Raw genomic sequence first — 25,041 nt, forward strand, 5'->3', positions numbered from 1 at the left:
CAGGACCTTGAAAGGTCCCATTGCAGTAATAAGAGACATTCTATTCTGAACTCTCCAACTGCTATACCTATGTGCCATTCATTGCTTTTTCCTACTATAAGCTGTAATTTTTACATACCCAAATGTTAAAATTTCATTTTACTAACAACCAATCTTATTGATACCATCTTTCTTTGGAATTGATATCATAGAAGTCATGGCTTGAAGGAATTTAAGGGATTATGAAGTCCAAACACTTCATTTTATAAATGAAGGAACTGAAGTTCAGGGAACAAGTAATTTGTCCAAGGTAGTACATAATGGAGCAAAGATTTGTGTAAGATCAAGCATAAAAACCATCTCTATTAGAATAGTTGTCTACTGTTCTTCTGGTTTATAAAAGGACCTCTCAGTTTATTCATTTATGATATATATTCATCTAAATGCTTAGAAAAATAAATGTCCCCACCCTTATATTAGGCCAACTTAACAAATCTTTAAATGGGGGTAAGCCAACTACAGAAGACCAAGTAATAAAAATTTATTACATATCTGCCATGTGAAAGGAACAGTAGAAAGCACTGGTGGAGACCAGGAAAGCCCTCAGGTACAATGTGGAATTTGAATTGTGGCAATGAAGAAAAACTACTTTATTTGTGTAGATGATAGAAGTATTTCATTACTCAAGCTTAAAGTTCATTATTCACCAAATTTCAGTAAAAATATATGCTGTGAATTCAAGGGAGTCTTTATAAAAAATCACAGTTTATTATCTAAAAGTTTAAAGCAGGGGTCCCATGTATCTATCCCCCACCGCACTTCTGGAAGGGACACATCTTTCATTTTCATTGATGGTCAGTGAGAGGAGCACTGTATGTGGTGGCGCCAAAAAGCGCAGTGTCCCTCACGTACAGTACTACTTCTGATGACATAATCCTTTGCTTGGTGCCTTGTTTTGAGAGTGACTGAATGAGAATGAGGTGCCTGCAAAGGATTATGTTGCTGTACAATGGAAGATGTCAGCATGGTGAGCAGCAATTTGGGGGAGGGGATTCCACACTGTGTATACTGCTACCCAGTATAGTGGTGGTGGTGATGGGCCTGTGCAAGGTGTGACAGGCCCATCACAGCCATCGCTGCAGCCTCTGCTATCCCATAGAGCAGCATACAGATTTGTTCATAGTTTGTGTTTTTTTTATAGTCCGGCCCTCTAAGGGTCTGAGGGACAGTGAACTGTGTAAAAAGTTTGGGGGCCCCTGGTTTAAAAGTCAAAAGGGTCTCTGTAATTTGTTGTTTTTTGTCAAAATACTTCAGTGCCATGTTGGAGTGAAGCTGCCAGTTTATTTGTAGAGCCTATAATTTCCCAATTTGGAGGGGAAAAAGAAGGAAATCACTTTTTTTTTTCAAGATTCCCTAGAGCAGGGGTCCCCAAACTACACCCAGTGGGCCACATGCAGCCCCCTGAGGCCATGTATCTGGCCCCCACCACACTTCTGGAAGGGTCACCTCTTTCATTGGTGGTGGTCAGTGAGAGAAACACTGAATGTAGAGGCTCCTCAAAGCAATTATGTGGCTGCACAATGGAAGATGTCAGCATGGTGAGTGGTAACCTGGGGAAGGGGATTCTGCACTGTGTATATTGCTGCCCAGTTAGGGTTAGGTTTTTATAGTCTGGCCCTCCAATGGTCTGAAGGACAGTGAACTGGCCCTCTGTGTAAAAAGTTTGGAGACCCCTGCCTTAGAGGACAGGTAGGTCAACTACTGCATAAGGTAATCTACTTGACTGGAAACTCTTCATTCCCCTAAGGTGTTTGCCTCTTCCTACAGTCATCCCTCTCCACCATAAAAACTAAGAAAAAACCAGTGTACAATACTTTTGTTTTAATGGTTTTCCCTGTTTGGAATGTATATTTCTTAAGCCTGCTCTAGAACTTTCACAGGGCCTTTCCATTTCTCAGTTACAAAAGTTCCTCTGCACTTTAGTTGTCACTACAAAGAATAAAGCCATGAACATTTTGACTTAATTACAAGATTCCAGCCTTGACTCTTTTACACCCCCCCCCCCATCAATTTATATGAAATAACTAAAACAAAATTTGGTGTTTTAATTATATGAATATATGAAAGGCTGTCAGGTGGAATGAATAGATTATCTTATTTTTATCCCAGCATATAGAACTAGATTCAAGCTATAGTGATATAAGGAAAAAAATTAACATTTGGAAACAGGTAGTAACTGTTTTGTGAAGTATTGGGTATCCCTTAACTAAGAAAAAGGACAACAGCTTTAGAGGAAGACTTCATCACTTTTGCTTTATAGCAAAAACTGAGGACCCTTAGAGGATGAGTGACATGTCTAATAGGCTAAGACAGGTTTGCAGGAGCCAATTACGAGCCCAAGTCCATTCCATTGCACTACAGGTAATCAAGCAAAAGATGGATGAATGGATGACTCTTCTTTGGGGATGTTGTCACTTTCATTTTTGCTCAGGCACAGGATAGACTAAAATGGCCTTTGAAGTTCCTGCCAATTCAGAGTCTATGCAAAGCAGTTGGAACACAGGGTCAGAATGACACTAACCATGTGAACATCAACAAGTTTTTAAACCCCAGTTTCTTTATTTGTAAAATGGACATAATGCCTATACTCCCTACTGAACAGGGGTGTTAGGACATTTTGTAAATTTGAAAATAACATAAGAACTATTTAAGACCACTTGCATGGAACTGCCACAAGAAAACTAAGTTCAGGAATGGCATGTCTGTTTCATCGGTAAAACTGGAATAATATAAATGATGTGTTTTCCAAATGATATGTTCTATAAAGGTGAGGTATTAAATAACTTAAAATAATAAATAATTTCACAGGTAAAACATTAAGCACTTAAGTATGATACAAAGGTGATTCTCACAAGTCACAGTATTTTCTTGGGGGGGGGGGATTATAGGCTCAGTAGTGATGTTTTGGATTTAATTTAGAAAATAACTACTCTTTTTTATACACTTTTACAATTGTTCTAATATTTTCAATTTTCACTCAACTTTGTTGAGTTTGGTACCACAGAGAGGTTTTTCAGATGACTTACAGGGAAGGCAAATGGAGCTTAAAAGTTCCTTGGCACATCTGAGCTAATAAAAGGATAACCTTACTTTTTTTTCTATTCCAATCAATTACAATTTAAATGATTGCTCTTTAAAATTATAAAATGCCTTTTTGCTTAGTTTTCCATTTATCTCAAATATTTAGTTAGATTTTTACTTTGTTTACCATTCTCTCCACCCTCTGTCCCCCCAAATAAGATGGTTTATTCTTTCGCTTTTTCAAGTTGAAAAGAAGTCTGGACTTCTAGAAAATACTAATATAATAAGTCATTAAGAATATACTCAAATCTATGTAGGATGCTTCTAGTGAGTCTTCACTCTGGTTTCAAATGGATTCCTGGTGCTTACTATATTTTTCAAATTTTCCTCTTCTATTCACCAAATATCCTAGTAGAGGCCCTCAATATCCCTTGTCTGGACTACCACCATAGGTGTCTCCTAACTAGTTGTATGACCCTGGGAAAGCATGTTTGCCTCAGTTTCCTCATCTATAAAATCAGCCAGAGAAGAAAAGAGCAAACAATTTCAGTATCTTTGCCAAGAAAATCCCGTATGGGGTTATGAAGAGTTAGACATAATTGAAAAACTCAATAATAACTATTCTTCCTGACTGTCATCTGACCCGTCTCCAATCCATATTTTATATTATAATCTCCATCTCATTTATGTACTCAAAAATTTTCAATTGCCTCTTAAGATAAAATACAATTTCCATATGCAGGCATTTGACCCTCCACAATCTGGCTCCAATTACCTTTGCAGCTTCATTTCACATTACTGCCCTTCACATGCTCTGCTCCAATCCAAACTTTTGATACTAGTTGTCCTTGCTCCCTACCCCAAATATGCCAATATTTGCCTCCATGAATTTGCATACTTTCCCCCATGCCTAGGGTATTTACTCTTATCTTTTCATTTCAGAATACTTATCTAAGACTCAATTCAAATATCTTTCTTCCTCCAAGAACCCTTCCACAATCTCCCCTTACTAAAACTTCAGTCTCTTCTTTGTTTTTTTTCAGGACATTCTCAAAATTTTTCCCCAATCATCCTTTACTTTGTATTATACTTACTGTACAGATCATACTCCACTCTTGGCGGTAATCATTTCCACCTGCAATACTGTAAAAATGAGATTAACTCCACCCTACTTATTCTTTTGATTTTTAGCCACCAGGAATGTATACAGCCCCACTTAAGGATTAAGTGTGAAGGGGGGAAGGTCTATGACCCATGTGTGCTATCAAGTGACAAATCAGAAACAACTGCAGTCCAAAGACAAGTTTAAGGCACCATTGGTACATGTTAAGGTGGAAGGAAGGCACAGGAAGTGACACAAAGAACTACCTTTAAAGTTGGTGGTCACTTCTTGTGAGGAGGTCTTTGCCTGGGAACTTGACCTTGGAGGAGCCCAGGCTTGAGATCTCAGACTGCTTCCCTTTGGATTGACACCTGGCAAGTGAAAGGCTGACTCCTTTCCTTGGCTTTTCTGGAGGCACTAGCCTCTGGAGTATCATGGCTGGAAGCCTTGTTAAATTTATCCTCTGTGCTGCCCTCTCCCTCTCTCTCATTTCCTTACCTTCTTCTCTCTATTTGTAAATAAACTTCCATTAAAAGCCATTCTGACTTGAGTAATTCATTGGGCTTTAGTAATTATTTGAGAGTTTAGTCACCAGGAATTTTTTCAGTCCAACCACTGTTTCGGAAAGTAAAGTTTCATCAGAAATTGATCTACAATCCTGGCTTTATTATTTGATTTTCTCATTGAAAATGAATCCAAGTATTAAAAACTGATGAAATTCTGACTCAACAACTACATGCAATATAAAAATCCTAACCATTCCAATACGGTATTTACAGCTATCAATCAATTGGGGTCTGGAAAGATGTAATGGATACCTTAGAAAAATATTCTCCAGATGTTGACCAAATTTTATTGGTCTTAAGGAATTAAACCAGAAATAATGTGGTAACAAGTAATTCTTCCTACAGTAAAGGATAGAACTTTGCTCTATAGGGGAAAAAAGACATAAAGGAATGTAAGCTCCATAGAACTGAAATGGAATGTTACCCCTAAAGATATAATAATTGTATATCCTGTGTGTGACTGCAATTTTTGGACTCATGACAATAATTGGGGCTATTGTGAATGCTGTAATATGTAAGTTACTTCTATTGATGCCATATTTATTCTCATGAAATATAAGAAGCTAGCATTAAACCTTGAAACTTCTATCTAGCCAATATTATTATTGAATTGAAGGATATATTTTATAAAATCCATGCCCCTAGATCTTGTTTCCCATGCTAAAAATGATATAAGGTATCTGACAAGTTTTCATCCTGGAAGAGACTCCAAAAGCTACCAAATACTTATCAAAACACCTTCAACAAATAGTGCATCAAGCTTTTGTAGTAAGACTCTTAAAAAAAACACCACCACCAAAAAAAAAAAAACATTCTTGCCCCTGCTTAGGCCTGGTCACTCGAAGTTAAACATAGGTTAGTATTCTCGTATCTTGTCATATATTTGGGGTTTCAATGTGCTAACAACTGTTTTTGTTCTATCTTTTTATAGAATTATGGCTTTGCTGCTTAGAATGAATCTTTTTTTTTTAAACTCTTACCTTCCATCTTGGAATCAATACTATGTACTGGTTCCAAGACAGAAGAGTGGTAAGGGCTAGGCAATGGGGGTTAAGTGACTTGTCCAGGGTAACACAGCTGAGAAGTGTCTGAGGCCATATTTGAACCTAGGACCTCCTGTCTCTAGGCTTGGCTCATAATCTACTGAGCTACCCAGCTGCCCCCTACTTAGAATGAATCTAAAGAGGAAACTGGGACCAACAAAATGACTTGCCTAGTATCTTTATATCAAAAAAACAAAACAAAACAAAACAAAAACCACATTCGATTGTAGTTAAATAAGAAAAGCAAACAAAGAAAAAACATTTGAGTTGTCCTGCCTTCTCCACATCATCTTCTAATATTAAGGTCCTTTTGCTACTTTGATCTCTTCCCTTTCCATAAGTAAAAAGCCTTTTTTGCTGCTTTTAGCTTTCAGTTCATACTAAACCAAAGTAAGATGTTTTTAGAATTCTGTGACAATGGAAAATTCAGAACTTTTGGAAGAAAAGTATTTTTAATTAGGAAAAGATTGGGAAAATATATAAAGCATAGCATATCTCAGCAGTTTGATTTGCTGAATTTTAACTGAGATAAATATTAAGATATAACACTTAAAGATCAATGTAGGTGAAAAATGTTTCCTATGCTATTTTAATGGCTATAACTGAATACCATCTCATCTTTAAAAATATGTATTATAAAGCATAATAAAAAAATGATAATTTAGACTTCCAAGCAAAATTAGCAGTCCCTCTCCCATGCATTGTTAATTGCAGAATATTCTTCATATTACTGTTATATTTATATATTTGGAAATGAGAGCATTTGCATTTTCCCTATGGAGACCATTTCCACTGGAGTCAACTAACCTAAAAGTCTCAGTAATTTATAAGTAGTAACTCCTGAAAGTTTTCAAGGATTAACTAAAACAAGTATTGCATGTAGTTAACGTGCAACATTTTTATGAAGTCTAGCAAACTTTAATACTATGTGTAATAGCCCTTATTAAGATTTGCTAGAACTTTAATTAGTAGGTAAGAGGTAACCCTTCACCTCCCACAATGTGATTTCTGGCTTGGCAAATTAGTATTTTTGTACTCTTTAGTTTTAGTGTTATGGTAGCTATGCTTTTGGATGAAAGAAATTTATGCAGAATATAATCCCAAACAGAAGACAATTTTAAAATTTAAAATTTTTTAAAGTTGGATAAATATTTTTAATAGGCTTAAAAAACCATTCATTTTCATTAACAAGATCTTTGTAAGAAAAAGATTAAATGTTACAAGCAACTTAGAATGGTAGTGTTAAAAACCTTCCCATAGGTGGTGGTAATATTTTGGATGAAGGCCCTTCAAATGATGAAAATGAGAAGTTAATTTGTTAGGTAGCCTCAATTAAAAAACAACAGCAGTAACTACAACAAAAACCATGACATTGTGGTAACCTTTTGGAGCCATCATTTATCTTTTGTAAAATTACAAGGTTGGGGTATAATATAATCTCCAAGCACCTCTTTGAGCTCTAAAATTCTCCAATTTATATTCGCTTTATAGAACACTTTTTCTTCAACAAGTAATACTTAAAAGCAATACTTAATGAGAGGAGCAATCAGAACTCTTAGATGAGAATGCTTTCACTTTTCCAATGCTATAATATTTTCTAAGTATGAAACAACATTTTTTGATTTTGGTTCATTCCTTACTAGTCATAGCAAAATTGATTAACTTCCTGGAGATTCAGTTTCCTTGTCTATAAAACAGGGACATAATTGGGAAATACTTAAAAGTAAATAAAAATACAATAAGATATAGATAACATTACATTGTAAACTAAGTCAATGTGTAGTTCACAGAGATCCATGTTAGAATGAATGGTATTGGGTATAAACCCTTATTAGTCTAGGACAGGGCCCACAGCCTCCTTTTGTCTTCTTTCCACTATTGAACATTAAAAATACAAGCTTAAAAAGCTTGTGAGAAGAGGGTTGTGGTTTACCTACATGTCAGAATTTAAACTGTTCTCCAAAAAGAGGTAGATCTTCCTTTCTCAAATAAGAACTTTCTTTACCTTTCAGTTTTTACTTCATTTTGAGTCTTCATGGGAGGAGCAGAGAAATTTCTCAAAAACCAAAACAATCCAGACCCTTGGTAAAGGAATACATTCTTCATAAAAGCTAACCTTTTTGAATGTTGATCCTATTAATGTTATTTAATATATGAATATTCTGTTTCTTTTAATACCCGCTAATTAGCAGAGGTATATAATTACAGGAATTATCTTCTATAACCACTTTTAATGTACTTTTCCCATGTTTTTAACTGTTTTGTTCTCATTTATATTAATTCAAGCTTGTGTACTTTTTTCTTGTCAATAAGACCCCTAAGTTATAGCATATGAGCTTAATAGTGAGATAATCAGTTATGACAATTTTATAGCTCTCTAGAGATGCCAGTTTCACAGTACTGACAGCCTAACTCTGCTTCTTTCATCTCTATGCAATGAATTCTGAAATTCCAATTTAATTCTTACCGGCTTATGAGAACCACTAAAATGTTCTCTCCAAATTATTATAATTTATATTCTTCTGATTTTTAGGGTGAACACTTTCACACAGAATCAAACAAAACAAGAGTAGGAAGGGGATCTTAAAGGTGATCTAATCTAACTTTTATGGACTGCATGACCTTTGAGGATACTTCCAGCTCTACACTGATATTAAATGATTTTTTTTCTTCACCAGAAAGTGAAGGTTAACTTCAAGGTTAACTTGGCAAGACAACTCTGAACACATAATAGATGTTGATATGAAAGCTTTGTGAAATTGTCTAGATAACCACGGAAGAGGAAAGGTTGAAACACGGTCAAGTTCTACTGTAATTCCTTCATATAATCTATTTGCTCAAAAGCTGGGATCATTTAGGTCAGCCAAATATCAGCAACCCAAGCAGAATTTGGGGCAATGACACAAGAGTTTCGGGTAAAAGAGCTACAAGGCACAAAGATCATACAGAAGCAACTGGTTTTCCTTTCATGTTGGGGTACCAATCAGAGGACTATCTTAAGTTGTTCAAAATTCAGTTCTTTGTCCTTTACTCTGAATTAAAAATAAAAAATCCTATCTTAAAGTCCATGTGAACCCACTTACTAGATAGTGTTAAGTTTCTGAAATTGAGAAAATAAATCTTTGTGTAATAATGTTTAACTTTCAGGGGGAAAAAAGAAATTTGGATGTCATTATAGCTCTTGAGACTTATAACATGACAATAGACCTAGCTTATAAAGCATTAGCATTTAGGTGTTAACAAACCAGTTTGCTGAGAATCTAACCAGTCAGTGTATATCTGTGTGAGACTGAAGTTTAAGGGAGTTATCCACGTAACTTGAGAAAAGATCTTATTAATAATAATTACTTTGTTTTTATAATAGCCTTTCTTCTAAGAAGCTCAAAGTACTTGAGAAAACGCCACCACCTCAAGGGAGGCTAAGAGGAGAAATTTAAGGAGTTCAACTAGTTATACTAGTTCCACTAGTTCAACAAAACAAATTACTCCTACTTCTCATAACTCCATTTGTTTTTAGCTAACTCAAATATGTAAGGGAACTTCTTATATACGCCTTTGAAAATCTGTCCTATGAGGTCTAAAGATTTTTGTGTGTGTGAAGGTCTATTCTCTAGTTTTATTTAAGTATTCTATGTCCTTAATAAATTTAGAAAATTTTATGACCTAAGAGAAAATTTTCCCTTCCTTTTCTTACACAAATAGGTTCGATTTTTTTCTCACATTCATTTGACTGTAGTTGCAGTGACTGAATATTAAACATAAGAAGCTAAAATGGAGTCTTAAAAAAAAAAGCCTGTGGCTCAAAATATCATGCAAAAACCATAATCAAATACTACTTTTTTAAAAAGTCATAGTAAAAAGATAAAATCATATAACGCTTAAGCTAGAAAGGTCATTGCAAGTTATCTAGCTCAACCCTCTCATTTTACAGATAAGAAAAAAGACCCCAAAAATATGAGTAACTTGCCCAAGTGAGACAAGCAGTAAGTATTCAAAGGTAGGATTTGAACTCAAGTTCTCAGATTCTAGAGCCAGTGCACTTTCTATGTATCAGTGTAAAGTATCTTACCAACAATTGATAAAAACTATACTACCTGCTAGCATTAGTATATAATGTACAAGTCTTTTTAAAAAGCTTTACTGAAGAAGGTGAGAGGCCATCTATGTTCTGACCATATTTGATATGTTGTCTTCAGTTCTGTGTACCACATTCTAGGAAGGACATTCATTAGCTAGGGAACATCAGAGGATCTAAACTAGGAGGGTAAAAACAAAACACACAGAAGAAAAACTATGGAGTAGAGGAAGAGAAAGACATGATTGCTGACTTCAAGGTGAATGTGAAAGAAAGATCATCTATTCTGTTTGGGCCCAAAACACAAAATTAGAATAAAAAGAGAATTACAAAGAATCAAATTTAAGCTCGATATAAACAAAAACTTACAAAAGTAGAATTAGGGCTGCCTCAGGAGATTTCCTCTCATTTATAAGTACTAAAATTTTCAGAGACAAAAATCACAAATAAAATTGAGATGACTGACAGTGTTTAAATAAAAATCTGTTTCTTCATGATGTGTCTGAATATTTGGATAATAGATTAAATTTTATGCCCAAAATACTAGTTGTAGAACATGTGAAATGGGTTAGAAATGCATTTTCTAGCTACCATATATGTTCTTCTTAAAAAGCATTAGGTAAAAACTCCTTTGGAATTATGGTTTCCAACTGTGTGATAATATTAGTCATAAGCCAAGTATTTTAATGATCCTGATCATTTAGTATATTTTATGCAGCTAAAAATATTGAGCATCTTCTTTCCAGGCCACTGACCCAAGTACTATAAATAAATAGTTTTTAATGAATTTCAAATGAAAAAAAAAAGTTGCCCTCAACCAAATCACCATGGCTCAAAAAAAAAAATTAAGGAAAAATATCAAGTTGGAGAAAAATAATCTTCTACTTTCACCTATGTTCTACTTAAAGCAAACAAAGCACCATGCTACCACAGAGACTTGGCAAAAATAAATTGGGAAACAGCTGCAAAACACTTGGGAGGATGCAAGTATAGATCAGCATTTCACAAGCTCATTTGTCTACATGACACTTTTGGGTTTGAAATAAATTGACAAAAGCCAAAAATGCTGGTCCAGGTGTACTAGAATTCCTATGGGATGAGGAAGTCAGTAAAACTGTTTCAAGATGAGCAAAATTAAGTTTATTTTAACACTGAAAAATTGCTTCTGTATGTATTATTTTATACCATTCACATTTATTATTTGAAAAGGAGAAAATACCTCTGGCATAAAATTTCCCTGAGATCTCTATTTTCATAGTAAAGAACAGTCAAGGTAACAACTCTTTGATCATTAAATGTACCTTCAGTAAAAGAGATTTCTACATTGATACACATGATTTAAATATTTTTTAAAAGTTAGTTAATTACCACCTTGGTAGCCTAGGTAGTAAAGAAAGCCAAACTGTTAGGAGACTTTGCAAACTGATGACAAAGAAAACAATCTATGAAAATTATGTTACTGGGGAAGGGGGTCCACACTATCATCTCCCACAGTATGAATAATTTAAACCAAACCATGGAAACGGCAGTTATCCATTACCTTTAGACTGATAAAAGTCATTCCATCTTCCCCACCCCCAAAAAACAAACCTATGGTAAGGAGAAGAAAAAAGCAGGCTAATTCCCAAAGAATGTGGTCTATCACTAGCTTAGCACGAGACCATAGACAAGGTTCTTTTCTGAGTCCTTTAACTTTTTAAAAATGAAGATATTGAACTAAATCATTTTAAAGCTATCTACCAGTTCTAAATTATGTGATTTGGATGGTAACTGGAAAAAATATGGGGCTAGGAAAGGGGAAGGAAGGAGAGGTGAACAATTTAAAAGGTTTACTTGATACAATTTGTATATTAGGAAAATGAATCTAGTAGAAGATGAATGGGAAGGAGGGACAAACAAGGTGAGGAAGAGGATTATAGAGTTATACTAGGAGAGTTGAGGAGAGAAGAAGCCTTCACTATAAGTGGCAGTGGAAAGAAATAGAGAAGTTTAACTGAAAGAATTTGGAGCCAAGGCCAAGCCTCACACTCCAGCTTCCTAATTCTGTGACCTGACCAAATCACTTCCCTTTCTTGGCCTTCATATGAAAATGTGTGTGTATGAACATACATATATTTTTTATTTTTATCAACAGTCACTGAGAAGTTGGAAAGGCAGATCGAGAGGATAGCATTTTTAAAGTTACTAAAGAAAACGGGGGGAAACAAAACCTCTAAAAGGCTAAGATACTAGGTCTCTACACAAAACGAATTTCAGAAAGGTCGAATTATTTTTATTGGATTTCTGAATGTCTACATCTAGGGACTGACTGTGTAATATTAAGCAAGTCACTTAACTTGTCCATCCTCTCGGCAACTCTAATACTACTGTTGCAGAGAAAGTGCTTATACTAATTGCTTCTTGCTTATAACAGAAAAAAGCTGAAGAAAAAGACTACATGCTACAATATGCTCTTCCTTTAGGAAATATTTTTAAGTAGTAGGTTTGATCCAATTTTAAAAAGTAAGTATATAAACCAAGGATGATTGGTTCAAATTCATTTTAACATTATTTGCTTAGTTTACAAGCTCTTAGGGAAAGGGAGTGAGGAAAATGAACAGCTTTGCAATTTATATAATTATAAATCACATTATATAATATTTACTTACATAGTCTTTTACTCACAACAAGCCTTGTTTGGTAGGTCCTTCTAAATCCAAATCTTGGCACTCTATCTTATGTCAGCCTTTAGGTTTTAAAAACCTCCAGGAGGATGCCCTATTTTTAAGTTTTTAAGATTTGTAAAGATCCATGTTGGCTCTGACTTTACCAATAATTTGCTACGGTCTGAAATTTAAACTCTATCCCCTCTGCCAACCCATAGTTTGGGCTTTTATCTCTCCCCCATGAAAAGGCCTCCTATGATAGTTTCTTTGTCCAGGCCATCTAGAGCTTCTCCACATGGCTAGCATATTAGTTTTCCTAATACACAAAAAGTCTGATTATGTTACTAATACATTAAAATGTTCATGACTGATTCCTGAAAAGTCCCAAATCTGTAGTTTGAAATTTCAGGTCTACAAACTTACCCAATTTCATATATACTATACTCTAGTCAAACTGGTCTATATACTGTTTCCAAAATATCACCCATTTTATTTGTCATCTTGAGAGGGAAAGTCTTTGAATCACTACTACATTTAAACCTTCTCTTTTCTTCTGAACCCTTCAATTTCCCCTTCTCCTCCCTCTTTTACTTAGATAATAAAGCATGACATCTCTGTTCTCAAAACCCTTCTACATCATTCTTTTCTTCTCCAATTAATAAGAATTTATTAAGCACTTATACTATGTTTTGAGGATATAAAGGTAAAAATTCAACAGTTCTTGCCTACATGGTGTTTATACTTAGGAATGAATAAAAACAATTTACATGTACATAAATAAAACAATCACAAGGTAATTTGGGGGGAGGAAAAGCTTTGTGGGATGAGTTTTAATTAAAAAAATGGGTTTCTACAAGATACAGGTGAAGAAAGAATGCATTACAAACATGGAGGCAGTTAGTGTGCAAAGACAATGAAGATAGGAGTGCCATTTAAAGAACATTTAAAGTCTTGTTTGGCTCAATAACATAGTGCAGGCAAAATACTATCCATTGGAATTTGAACATGGGAATAATACAGTCAGACTTGTGATTTAAAAAGAACATTTGAAGTTTGGGTAAAATGTGTATTGGAGATACAAAAGATTTTAGACAGGGAGACCAAAAGAAAGAATTACAGGTAATGGTAAAGTGAGTAGAAAGGGGTTGATTATAGAGATCTTCAGTGGTACTGGTTCTTGTCCTTTGCTACTCTCTACTTGTGTTCTTAAATTCAATTTCTTCCCAAAAATGACCCCTTAAATCATTCTTTTACTCTTTCCCCATCATCATCAACTTATTTTCCTTACATGACATTCCATCTTTTGTTCCTCTGCCTTTGCATGGCTGACTAGCCAGGTAAAGCATTCCATTCGTCACTTCCCCCTTTGCCCTAAAAAAATAACCATTTACATTAGCAAAACATCACTGAAAAAAGTATGATCACATTAAGTTGCCCATAAGAAGAATTGGTTAAGTTTCAAGTGATAACTAGGTTATCAGTTCAAATACAAGTCCACACATCCAATTTTGAATAGTCTTTTCCCATCACAATGCTCTGTTTAACAACATTAACGATAAATTTTTTTTTCCTACTGAAATGCATCACTACATAATGGATAGACTCTAGCTCCTTGAGGTCAAGGTCTTTTTGTCTTTGTATTTTCCAGTATTCTAACAGTGCTTTTATAGTGATTAAAAAATGTTTGTTGAATGAATAAAAAATAAAACCAAACAAGTCTTTAGTTTCAGATTCAAGGAATCACCTGGCCCAAACTTGCCTACCTTCATCACCTACTACTTACAATACAAACTATCTTATAGCTAGGTAGTATAGACACTTTCTTTCATGTTATTTTTGTCTCTGCCCACATTACTTCTTAGATCCAAACTCCACCTTCTCTCTAGACTTACACCCCAGTGACTACTCCTTTCCCCTATATTTATCATTCAATTAGGTGAATTATTTCTAGCCAGAGTAGTCAAAACATACTTCATGAAAGAAGCAATTCTGAAATACTTATAAATTTGAGATCAATGATACATTACACCTCAACAAGATTAAGACCTATACTTGAGAAAAATTAACTCAAACTATAAATATCTTTAAGCTAGGTAGGGGTCAAATATTTCTCATTTGACAATACTTTCACAATGTGCACAAAAAGTGCTCAGTAACTGTCAGATTTTTTTTTTTAAGTAGCACCATTATTCTACTAGTTAGGTCCCAGGCTTGAATGTCAGTCATCTCCCTCTATTATAGTCTATATGACAAAGAGTTATGATGTCAAGTCTTGTGAGCATTACCACTGCTGGGTTTATACCCCAAAGAGAAAATGGGGAAAAAGACTTGTACAAGAATATTTATAGCCACGCTTTGTGGTGGCAAAAAATTGGAAAATGAGGGCATGCCCTTCAATTGGGGAATGGATGAACAAATTGTGGTATCTGTTGGTGATGGAATAGTATTGTGATCAAAGGAATAATGAACTGGAGTAATTCCATGTGAACAGAAGGACCTCCAGGAATTCAGAGTGAGAGGAGCAGAACCAGGAGAACCTTGTACACAGAGACTGATACACTGTGGCACAATCGAACATAACAGACTTCTCTATCAGAAGCAATGCAATAATCCAGGCCAATTCTAAGAGACTTATGAGAAAGAACACTATTCACATACAGAGAAAGAATTGTGGAAGTAGAAACATAGAAGAAAAACAACTGCTCAATCACATGGGGATTGGGGGATGATTGATGGGGACATGATTGGGAACGTAGACTCTTAAAGAGATCACCCTAATGCAAACATTAATAATATGGAAATAGGCCCTGATCAATAACATATATAAAACCTAGTGGAATTATTCATTGGTTGGAGGGGAGGGGGAGGAGTGGAGGAAAAGAACACGAATCATGTAACCATGGAAAAATATTCTAAATCAATTAAATAAAAAATTTCAACTCTAAAAAAAATACATCATAATTAAATAAGAGATCATAGACAGCTGGGAAACCTTGAACTGATTACATGGAGACTCAGGATGCCTTTGTCTTATCTTTCTATCCAATACATTAAAAGATATTTTTGGTGACATGAGATCTCAGGTATAGGAATGTTGATATCTTAAGGTTAAGACCCTCAATCTGAAGTTATTACTGAAGAAAAGCAAACTTTCTGGGTTTAAGAGAATTTTACCTAGCTTTTACATTTGTTTCATGTAGCTTATAAACATGGTATCTTTCAACTTTTTTTTAACCTCTATACTGATGCTACTTTAACTGAATAATAGGAGGAAGTGAAAATTTCTTTTACTGAGTAGTTGCTACATTTTCCCCACATACACAGTGAAATTTGTAACATTTATTTACACCTAAGTTTTTTTCTTTTACTTTACCCATTCAATGCTATACCAACCAAATTACCAAAAAAAATTTTACAGGGCTAAAAATTATAATAAAATTGATCCAAACAGCAACAACAAAAAACAAAACATCATGGCAATCAATGGAAAAAATGTGAAGGGAGGTGGCTTGGCAGTACTAAATCTCTAACTGCATTAAAAAGCGGTAATAATCAAAACAATCTAGTAATGGCTAGGAAATGGAGTAGATCAGTAGCATGTATTAGGTGCACAATACATAGTAGCAAATAACCATAGCATCTAATATTTGACAAATCCCCAAACCCAAGATTTGGGGGCAAAAAAATCACTGACAAAAATTGCCAGGAAAAGTGGAAAGCAGTTTGGCAGAAGGCAAGGATAGACCAAAATCTCACATCATATATGATAAGGTCAAAATGGTTAGATGATTTAGACATAAATGGTGATATCAATGAATCAAGGAAATATGGAATCATGTACCTGTTAAGATTTGTGAACAGGGAAAGAATTTACAACCAAAGAAGCAACCAAAGAAGAGACAGAGAGCATTATGATATAAAGTGGCTAATTTTGACATTTCAGTCTTCATTTGGACTCAACCAGCTCTTTTCGCAGATGGCATTTTTCTTCACGAACTCTGGGGTTGTCTTGGTTCACTGCATTGCTGAGAATAACTAGGTCATTCAGTTGTTAATCAAGAAATATTGCTGTCACTGTGTACAATGTTCTAGTTCTGCTTACTTCACTTTGCATCAGTTCATATACGTCTTTCCAGATCTTTCTGAAATCACTCTGCCTATCATTTCTCATACGACAATAGTATAGTCATAGACAACAACTTGTTCAACATCCCTCTGCCCCTTTTAGAAAAAATCTCTTTGGGATACAGACCTAGTAATGGTATTGATGGATCAAAACAGTTTTGAAATCTTTCGAGAATAGTTCCAAAGAGCTATAAAACTGTTTATTATATCCTTTGATCCATTAATAACACCACTAGGTCTGTACCCCAAAGAGATCAAAGAAAAATTAAAGGACTTTTAGGTACAAAAGTTTTATAGCAGCTTTTTGTGGTGGCAAAGAATTGGAAATTGAGGGCATATATCCATCAATTGGAGAATTGTTGAACAAGTTGCACTATATGATTGTGATGGAATACTATTAAGAAATGATAAGCAGTGATTTAAGAAAAACCTGGGAAGTACATGAACTGATGCAAAATAAAATTACCAGAACCAGAAGAACATTATACACATGAACAAGAATATTGTATGATGATCAACTGTGAATGGCTAATCTATTCTCAACAATACGATTGAAAATAATTCCAAAGAACTTCTGATGAAAAATGCTATCCTACCTCCAAAGAAAGAACAGATGATGTCTAAATGCAGAATAGAAGCATACTTTTGCTATTCTTGAATTTTTTGGTCTGTATTCTTTTGCAATATAACTAATATGGAAATATTTTGCATGACTATATGTATAAAACATAAAATTGCTTGCTTTCTCAAGGAGGGGAGAGAAAGAGAATTTGGGACTCAATTTTAAAAATTGAATGTTAATTTTTAACTGCCACACAAATTAATTCATACAGCTGCCCAGGTCACGGGGAGGTTAAATCATTCCCCCTGGAGTCAGAGTCAGGATATGAAAAAAGACTAGAATACATATTCGATTCCAAAACTGGATTCCCTTTTACTTTAGACATTGTATGGCTACTGTCATATTTTTTCTTCCTGTCAGATGAGTTCTTTTTTGCTCCTTTCACCAAACATTTCATCAGATCCAGTGTACTATTTCTATACAGATGTGTCCCACAATCTCTTTATGTTCAACCCTCACCTTTTCTTGTGAGCATATCTACACCTACATGTCCAACCAGCATATCAAATTCACAGTTTTCCTCCCAAATAACAACCCTTTCAAACTTTTCTATTTCTGTCTAGGGCAGGACCACTTCCCCCCCAACCCCCCTTCGGTAATTGTCTTTATTTTTTTAAACATTATTTTATTTGGTCATTTCCTAACATTATTCATTGGAAACAAAGATCATTTTATTTTCTTCCACCACCACCCCCCTCCCACCACCTCTCCCATAGGCCAGGACCATTCTCTCAGCCACTTAGGTTCCCACCTTAGGTATCATATTTTATTCTTGACTTTCATGTTTCCTATCTGAAAACAGTTACCAAATTTTGTCAAGTCTTTAACATCTCTTACAATCATCCCTTCTTTACTCACACAATTACAACCTAGTCTAGGCCTCATCACCTCTTACTTGAATATTAAATAGCCTCCTAACTTAATACATCCAACCTCTCCTCTCTAAAAATCTAGCCAACATTAAATTGTCAAATTATTCTCAAGTTCAGGTCGGATAACATCACTCACTGCTCAATAAGTTTCACTGGCTCCCTTTACCCTTAGGATAAAGTAATAAGCTTCTGTGTTTGGAATTTAAAGTCCTTCACAATGTAGTTCTAGCCTATGCATGTTAATTACACATTTTACTCTTCAGATACTGGTTGAGCCAGTCAGAATGGCCTACTTCTTGCTCTTTCCCCTATAGACAATGTTCCATTGCTTTTTTCCAAATCTCATGTAGACTACTCCCCAATGTATAGAACATTGTAGATCCTTAGACTCTCTAGTTCCTTTCAGGGTTCGGCTCCAATGCCGTTTGCTTCAAGAGGCCTTTCCTGATGCCCCCATATTGTTAGTGTTGCATCCCTCTGTTCTCCATTCTAATGTAATTACTTTGTGCTGTTTGTAAGCTATTTGTACTTTATCTCTGAACATAGATTCCAGTACAGTAATGACAACTCTTTTAAAGATGGAATATCAGGCCCTGCCCCCATCCCCCCATGAGAGACTGAGTGCCAACACCCCCTCCCTTCACCCCAGATAAGAGTAGGGAAGAAGCATTCCCATTGGGCTGATAGACAGAGGGGTAGGGGAGGGGGAGGAAATTGTCCATAGTGCTCCCCTCCAGTTATGTGCCACACTCTGAGTTCTGCTCTCCCCCAAACCCACCAAAAGAATCACTTTCACTACAGACTCAACAGTCTGCAGCCTACACTGTACCCTCATGCAGCATGTGAGCCCCTCCTCCAGTGCTTTACCCCAAACAGGGGAGGAAGAAAACACTCCCATTGGGCTGCTGGGAGGGGGAGAGGGAGGAGGAGGAGGAGGAGGAGGAGGAGGAGAGAGAAGTGGAGGAGGGAGAGGGAGGTAGGGAACAATTCCTCACAGAGTCCCTCTGACTTTCTAATAATGAACTCTGGCCAGCAAGTGCAGGCATGCCCACAGAGAGGGCTCTGTGTGCCATAGGTTCACCATCCACTGGTAGAGTAGAATATAAATTCACTGAAGGCAGAAATGTCTTACCTTTTGGTCATTTTCTCCCCAGTGTGGAACTTAAAAAGATTCTTAAAGATAATTTAATTCCCAGCTTATATAGTCAACTTAAATATCGACAGATTACCTATTTTGGGGATTTAGATTATTTTCCCCCTACTTATGAGCACACAAGTGTACAAATTGTACTACCTCTGAGAGGCAGTGGGATAAAGTAGACAGGGGCCTGGCCTCAGAATCAGGGAGATCAGGGTCCAATTCTTACTTTTATCATATAGTAGCTATATAAGGGCTTTATTTATTTAATGAACTTCTTAGTGTTTCAGGGAATGCTTCAGAATTATAAATTATATATGCATTATCTATTGAAATTGGTGGGAGTTGTTTTTACACCACAATGGAAGTTCCTTTACATCCATGAAACGGAAAATTTAGACTCCATCCCCTACCATGCTACCCCAACACTTCCACCTACTAGTCCTACCTAGGACTTCAAAAATGCCTGGCTACACAAAAACATCTTATCATAATCTTAAAATTATTTCCCAGGCAACAAGAGTAAGACACATAGAGTCTAGATTTGGTTTCTTTTTAAAAGTTCTAAAAGTTCAACAATTTACAGGTACATCTTGTCTTAACTAGAATCAGAAATTTTCAAAAAGCAAAATTAGACACCAAAGTCTGTGCCCTTTTGTTCACAAATAACTTCAAGGCCTCAGAACATCTTTTCATTGTATATACAATTCTATAAAATTTAATTATGTAGTCTGCCCTTTGATCCAGCCATAGCACTGCTGGGCTTGTACCCCAAAGAGATAATGGACAAAAAGACTTGTACAAAAATATTCATAGCTGCGCTCTTTGTGGTGGCCAAAAATTGGAAAATGAGGGGATGCCCCTCAATTGGGGAATGGCTGAACAAATTGTGGTATATGTTGGTGATGGAATACTATTGTGCTAAAAGGAATAATAAAGTGGAGAAGTTCCATGGAGACTGGAACAACCTCCAGGAAGTAATGCAGAGCGAGAGGAGCAGAACCAGGAAAACATTGTACACAGAGACTGATACATTGTGGTACAATCGAAGGTGGACTTCTCCATTAGTATCAATGCAATCCCTGAACAATCTGCAGGGATCTAAAAAAAAAATACTACCCACAAGCAGAGGATAAACTGTGGGAGTAAAAACACCTCTGAAAAGCAACTGCTTGACTACAGGGTTGGAGGAGATAAGACTGAGGAGAGACTCTAAATGAACACTATAATGCAAACTCCAACAACAGGGAAATGGGTTCGAGTCAAGAACACATGTGATAACCAGTGGAATCATGCGTCGGCTATGGGAGAGGGAAAGGCGGGGGGGGGGGGGGGGGGGGGGGGGGGGGGAGGGGAGGGGAGGAAAAGAAAACGATCTTTGTTTCCAGTGAATAATGTATGAAAACGACCAAATAAAATAATATTAAAATTAAAAAAAAATTTAATTATGTAGGTTTCACACCCATCTTTGAGAAGATGAGGAAAGACTTTTCATATTTACAAGCTAGAGACCTCAGAGACCATCTGGTTCAACCATACACTTTACAGATGAAAAATCTGAGGGCTCAAGTTTGTCAAGAGCCTTTCCTAAAGTCACACATATAAATAACAGAACTTGAATTTGAAACTAGGTGCTGAATCTTTAGCCTATTGCTACAGATGTAGGTATACAGACAATAGCCAGGGAAGATTACAAGATACAAGTCAGAAAATTATAGACAATCACAGCAATGACTGAGAACCACTAAGAAAAAAAATATTCATTTTCCTATTTGGGAAAGGAATACTTGATAAACCAGAAAGTGTTCATATTATTCATCTTCTCTCTCCCATTTCTGTCAAACTTCTAGAAATTCTGTATTTGCTGACTATTCTACCACTTGATTACACTAAATTCAATTACCAAGACCCAAATTGTTGAGGGCCTCTAATGCCAAGATGATCCGATTTTTATTTTCTTCATGGTTTCAGCTTAACATTTTAAAGTTAGTGAACAACACTGTCAGACCTGAATTGGGAAAACTAACGTGCAAGTTATCTATATGTAGAATAGAATGGGAAAAGTTAGTAAGGAAAGAAAAGACTTGATTCAACACAGTCGTTTAGGAGGCTATTATAATCCCGCTGAGAAGTAAAATGGTTTTGAGCAAGGATGTTAACAGTTGAAGTGGGTGAACAAGTACAATAGCAAAGAATGATGGCATCATTACTCAAACAGGTAAGTTAGATGAAAGGGCAGGTTTTCCAAGATTTTGTTCAAATTTTGGGGGCACATTAAATTTGAGTCTTGCAAACAATCAGAAATTCAGGATCATATTTCCAGGGGGTGAGGAGAAAACTGGAGATGGACAGACAACAGACTTTATACAGGTTGAGGAGCCATCTTCAAGGAGTTGATAATTCATGCAACTACTTTGTCCTTACAGGAAAAAGGGGGTCTGGATCTATGATTTCATTGGTATAAGGGAATACCTGAATGATAAAACTCTTTCCATCAATGCATGTTGACACTTTCTTTCCAATTAAGTTTTAAAGAGTTGACTAAAACACTGAAAAATTAAGTAAAGTACCTAGTATGTCAAAGAGCTAGTATATATCAGGAGAGATTTCAACCCAGGTTTTCTTGTTTTCCAAAGCCAATTCTCTAGTCACTGTACTGCCTCTACATTAGTATACAATTCCATTGTTAAGCAGGCAGCATAAAGCAGAACAGTGTATATAGTTCAAATGCATATTTAACACAAATGTTATTCCTACCTCCACTTTGCAGTATATATGACCGAAAGGGCACTTATCTTGAACTTTAGGAAATCCAAGTTCAAATTCTGACTGTGAACTGTAAAGAAATCACTTATCCTTAGCTTCCTCATCTACAAATTCGTGCACTACCAGTATCAAAGGTAGTTTCCCCCCTCTTGTGAACAAAGTGCTTTACTTAGATCATTAGTAATCATTTTATAATTACATTCTTGTAAAAATATACACAAACACATAAAGCTCAAAGCAGCTTGGTGGAACATAGATACAACACTGAAACGCAAGTTCAAATAAGGCCTTGCCAACTAGCTGTGAGTCTGGGCAGACCAATTAAGCTTGGTTTGCCAGTTTTCTGAACTGTAAAATGGGAATAATAAAAGCAGCTACCTTGCAGAGTTGTGAAGATCAAATAAGATAATTGTAGAACACTTAGCACAGTGCCTAGCACTTAGTAGGCATTATAGAAATACTTATTCTTTTCCTCCCTCATCCCCTGAATTAATTTCAAATTTAGTTTTTTAAACAACAAGGTTATCATGAAATGTGCCTATGTAATCATGTATGTACACACATGTGCATATATACACAGGCATACATGTACATTTATACACATATAAACTCCAGATCACTAAGTTTTAAGGGCAGTTTGGCTTCATAGGCATTGTTACTGAAATTATAAGAAGTTTCCAAGATGAAAGAGACAAAATAGGTTATCTATCCAAGATACACATTTACAACAATATCACGTAAATGTAAGCTTTTCATAAGTATGGTTATTTTGGAAGTAGCAAGGCATAGTGGGTAGAGAAGGCTGGTTTAGTAATGAGGAAGGCCAAGGTTCAAGTTGTCACTAATACCTGTGGTCACAGAGAAGTCATATCACTTAACTTCTTGGTGTTAAGAGTAGGGAATTTGATGAAATCACAGATCAAGAACCTCCCCTTTCCTCCAATTAAGGAGGAAGGGGAAGTACCATACACTAAGATATTGGGTTACGCTGTATAATACTTGCCTAATCAACATACAGGCCATAACACTTTTCGAGTGTTAATGCTTAAAATATTTATTATCTATTCCTGCATGAAGGGACAAATACTGAAGCACAGGCATAATTTACATGGGACTTGGGAATTATATCCCCTAAAAATATAAAATATGGTAAGTTGTTATAAGCTAAATAATGCTTAAGATGGTAATTTATATACTTTCCAACTTACAGATATACCAACAACCTCCTACTCTCCCTCCTTTGCCCCATCTCAGATGAAATCAAAATGAATCATCTCCTAAACACATCTTATTATTTTCTTTATTCAGGATTAGTTAGTTCTCCATTATTGTGACCTCTCCATTTATATGTTAAAAGATCTAGTCTTACTTTTCTTTTTCATCTATCCTATCATGGACCATTTATTTTGTGCAAAGTAAGCATCAAATAAATTTTTTTTTTTAATAAATGCTATAAGGTGGGAAAAACCAAATCGGTAATGTGATTGTAAGCAAATCCTAAAGCCTCTAACTCATTAAGTTTAAATTTAGATGGTAGAGGAACAACAGATGACAAAGTGTTGAAGAAAGGAAACTAAAGTGGTAAGATCTGAATCCAAGGCTTCCGGTTTCCAAATTGACTTTTACCTTGCATATCACTTTACCTTTATAAAATATTGCTTTGATAATTCAATATGGGTTTTACTGGGCAGAAGGTAGGACAAACATTATTTCTCATTTTCAAGGTGAAGAAACCAAGACTTCTAGAGAGGTTAACCGACTTGCCAAAGGATCCAAGAGGAAGAACCTAGATTTTCTAAGGATAAGATTTCTATCTCTCTTCAGTTTTTAACTGGAGAATTGCATAAAAAAACCACAAAAACACTAGAATATCAGTGAAGACTTTTCAGAAATCTGACGAAAGCAGAACTATTACAAGTTTCAATCCCACCCCACCACGTATTAATTGTAAAGCCATGGACAAAAATATTCATAAAATCAAACAGCATTATGAGATAATTAGCATGAGTGTGTACTATATGTACTATTACTGGAGGGAATAAATTTTATTTTGAAGACTTATTCTTTTATGGTATTTCAATTTTTGCATATCAGATACTAATTAGTTTAAAAAATAGATACCTACAAAAGAAACCATCTAACATTAGGGGAACATGGTAAAGCTTATAGCTATTCTGAAAATAAGTTTTCATTTCACAGTTTCTCACTTCTGGCTCTACAGAATTCATTCCCTACAAGTAGTAATAATGCTCAAGGTTATCTGGTAGAGTTGTATCAAAATAATTGTATTAACAGCTGATTTTAGAGAAGGAGAGAAAAGGTCTAAACTTCATATATAGTATGCTTAAGTCTACTTTGCAAAGGTCTATATGTTTATTATGTAAGTATTGGAGGAAAGTTGACATTCAAATGATATGTGAAGCAAAGGTTATATAAATTTAGACAAACCATTAGAATTTAAACATCTAAATAAGACCAAAAAGAAGACAACCCTAAGCTAAAGACTATTTCTCATTTTAGGATTGTACCCAGTGTAACACTAAAAATATGCTGGCCCAAGGCAACAATTTGATCATTTATTAAACAAATGTGTTGTTTTTTTAGTATAGCTATTCCTTTAAGTCCCATCTCCTAGGCCCTTCTGAAATCTAATCCTTGATTCAAGTTTTTCCTCTACTGCCTTTAGAAGTTCTAGTGTAGTGGAAAGCAGTATCAAATTGCAAATGCTTTGGAATGTCTAAAAACTGCTACCAACCAAGAAGTTTTCTCTCCCAAGATTATGGATAATTTTTTTATTTCTTCAGTATACAAATGTTCTGATGCATGCCACAAATCAGAGATAAGCCAAATAATTTGAGTGGGTAGTGCATTCTACCATGACACTGCTCATCTGGTAATCAAGATTAAGTTGTCCTAGTATAAAAGAAAGCTACACCCCAAATTTTTTATTGCTGCAATAGCATCCCTAGCATATTTTGTGAACAATTCATTAACAACACTTATTAATGTAGTACAAATGCATTTTAA

The 25,041-nt window shown here is 35.4% G+C and overlaps 1 long non-coding RNA gene across 1 annotated transcript in view; it reads right to left on the minus strand.

Annotated features, from left to right (window-relative positions):
• The window catches only part of LOC130454764 (uncharacterized), a 54,299-nt gene that overhangs the window by 26,806 nt on the left and 2,452 nt on the right, over positions 1-25,041 (minus strand). The gene's annotated exons all lie outside the window — the stretch shown is intronic.

Source organism: Monodelphis domestica, chromosome 5 (assembly GCF_027887165.1).
Source record: "Monodelphis domestica isolate mMonDom1 chromosome 5, mMonDom1.pri, whole genome shotgun sequence".
In the NCBI taxonomy this organism is placed as follows: domain Eukaryota; kingdom Metazoa; phylum Chordata; class Mammalia; order Didelphimorphia; family Didelphidae; genus Monodelphis; species Monodelphis domestica.